This window comes from Orycteropus afer, unplaced genomic scaffold, assembly GCF_000298275.1.
Source record: "Orycteropus afer afer isolate SDZICR_OR568_19922 unplaced genomic scaffold, OryAfe1.0 scaffold00188, whole genome shotgun sequence".
NCBI lineage: Eukaryota > Metazoa > Chordata > Mammalia > Tubulidentata > Orycteropodidae > Orycteropus > Orycteropus afer.
Window position 1 is genome coordinate 423897 of NW_006921775.1, and position 3287 is coordinate 427183.

Below are 3287 nucleotides of genomic sequence, written 5' to 3' on the forward strand. Positions count from 1 at the left end.
AATACTAATATTCTAAACTTTTTACTCCCAATATGTTATTTTCCTTCTGTATTGAATTTTTGCAAATTATACAAACAACAGATGCTTATGACAACATTACTCAATTTAACTTTTTCCATTAACTTTCTAATTTATTGGAACTTGCTTCTGAATCCTTTTTTCTCTATGTAAAATGATTTTGAGGTATAAATTAAAGGAACATGAACAAATGAAGTCCTAAGTGCACAGTTTGAAAAATATAACTAACACCCATACCAAGCTATAAAATAATCCATCTCAAAAGGCTCCCTTGTGCTTCCTTCCAAACACCCTTTCTCAAAAGAAAGCCACTATTCTGACCACTATCACCATAGGTCAGCTTTGCCTGTTTTCAAACTTTATATAAATGTCCCATTATGTACTCTCTGTGTCTGATTTCTTTCACTCAAGTTAATGTCTGTGAGATCCATCCATATTGTTGCATGTAGCCATAGTATACAATGTGTCCCTTGCATGAATATAGCACAGTTTATCTGTTTTCCTGTGGAAGGGCAGTTGGATTGTTTCTAATTGGGGGTTATTTTGAATGAAGATCCATGAATATTCTTACAGAATCTTTTGGTAGCACACATTACCCTTGGATGATACCTAAGAGTGGACTGTGTTGGTAAGAGAGTAAATATGTAGGTAGTTTCAACAGACATTGTCATTTCCAAAGGGGTACCAATTTACACTTCCCTGAGCAACACAGAAGAGTTCCAGCAGTTGATATTGCCTGTCTGTTAAATTTCAACCATTTGGATGGGTATATAATAGTATCTCATTATAGTTTTCATGTAGATTTTACAACAAAAATTTAATTTCTCAATTGGAATTTTCACCTTTTGTGACCAATAGGAAACAATAATTTAATGTCATAACATTCAAACACTAGTAGTCAAAGAAGAAATAGCAGATTATGAAAAACGATAAAAAAGAAAAAGTGCATTGTGCTCAGCCCCTAACTCTACTCTCAACCCCTACCCACAAGCCATATGGGTGAGTCAACCTTGAGAATTCTCACTTTCTCAATTCTAAGGAGAATCAAACTAAACAGAAAGCCTCACCCCCATCCCCACTCTGAATGAGGAGAAACAGGAAGGTTTGCTGGAGGAAGATGGATTGAGTAAACAGTGAAGAAAACTCTGACAGATGTGAACTGCTACTCGTTGAACAGGTAAGAGCACTCAAAGAGTTGTGACGGATACGTAAGGAAAACAAACTAGTTTCAGGTATGGTGGGAAAGATGTTACCTGATTCTATCAGCAAAGACAGTATCTTCATAGACGCATCCAACAATGAACAAGATAGAATAGGAAGCTGCTTGTCAATGATGCTTTGGGTGAGGATGAGCAGAGGTTTTTTTTTTTTTTTTTTAAAAAAAAAAACTTCTCAAATACATAGATACACCAGAGCTTGGTTTCTAAATGCCTTTCTCCTCTAAAAGGAATCAGGGCTGCTTGTTGAAATGGCTAATGCCAGGAGAGGGAAAATACAAAGTGAGCCTGGATCATCTGTGTCAGAAACCAGGAAGCACTTAAAGAATGTAGGGACATGGTGAAAGGATAGCTTTAAGGAGCCAAATGTGGGACAATTTCAGGATCAAAATACATAATGATAGTAATGAATTATAGTCTATTGAATCAAGTAAGAATATGATTATGTATTGTTATAAATAAATAATAGGGAAAAGCTGTGATTTATACAAGCATGCTAACTGATACATATAGATGGAATTAGAAATCATCATTTTGTAACCATCACAATCATGAGCATTATAATGATTGTTTTAGAACAAGAATCTTTAATGAATTTTTTTTTCCAGTGGGTAAACCTTTGAGGAGTAATAGGGTATCTACATAATTTCAAAGTATCTTACCAAAAGATACTATTAATGACAAAGGGAAAAATAGGAATTTAAGGCTAGAAAATCCTGGCAGACACCACCACCTTAACAGAGTGATCAAATTTAACCTCAACAGGAACAGAAAAAAAGTGTCATCATGTGGCTTCAGATACATTGCAACATTACTTCTCTGGTACTCCCGCCAAAAAAAAAAAAAAAGCAAAACCTCAATCTAATCTTTAAAAAGCAGCAAATAAACTGAAACTGAGGAATATTTTACAAAATAACTGGCCTTTTTTAAAAATACAACTGTCATGAAATACAAGGACAGACTGAGAAAGATTAAAACTTAAAGGAGACTAAAGACATATGACAACTGAACGCAATGCACTGCTATACAAGATATTACTAGGTGGTGTGTGTTCTACTGTGTATTGTCTCTACAATAACAACAAAAATAAAATAAGTTACATATAAAAATATTATTAGGGCAACTGCAAAATCTGAATAAAGTCTGTAAATTAGATTATATTGTATCAGTGTTAATTTGTTGATCTTGATAATTTCACCATGGTTATATAAGAGACTATCTTATTTTCAGGAAACACACACTGAAATATTTAGAGAGGGAAAGGCTATCATTTCATATATATATAATTTTCATATGCCCACCTCCCTATATTGCAGGGGCTAGAGGCTAGGAAATATTTCTTGGACTCCCTTGCTGGCTAATTTTCTGGATTACCTACTGAAAGAACCTGCTGTACTGCTGTGGAGTTGATCCTGACTCATAGTGACCTTGTAGAATAGAGTAGAAATGCCCCACAGGGTTTACAAGGCTGTACATCTTAAGTAAATTGCCTCATCTTCCTCACGCTGAGTGGCTTGTAGGTTTCAAACGCCAACCTTTCTGTTAGCAATCAAATGCCTTAGGCACTGTGCCATTAGGGCCCCTAGTTTCTGGATTAGGTTTTATAAATGAAAGGCACGTGTGTATGATTAAAAACTAGAATAAAGGCAAACTGTTTCTTTTCCCTTCTGGCTCTGGCAACGCTGGTGGCGTCAGACAAGCATGGCCTTCTGCAGCGGCAGCCCAAGCGCCTTCAGTGGGAGTGATCTTGCTGTTTCTGACCTTTACTGAAATACTTACTCTTCTTGTTTTGCTATTTCAGCCCTTCCAACAATTTTGTTTATCTTTTTGCTTGAAATACCTAACATGGGTTTTGTTTTCCCATATAAAATACCAGCCAAGATATCATTCAAATAAAATGCAGTAAGTAGATGTTTTCAAATATGGGGGAAAAAATATTCAGGGAGATAATACCTATGATCCATATTTGTGCCCATTCCAAAGAAAGGTGATCCCACAGAATGTAGAAATTATAGAACAATATCATTAATATCACATGCAAGTAAGATCTTA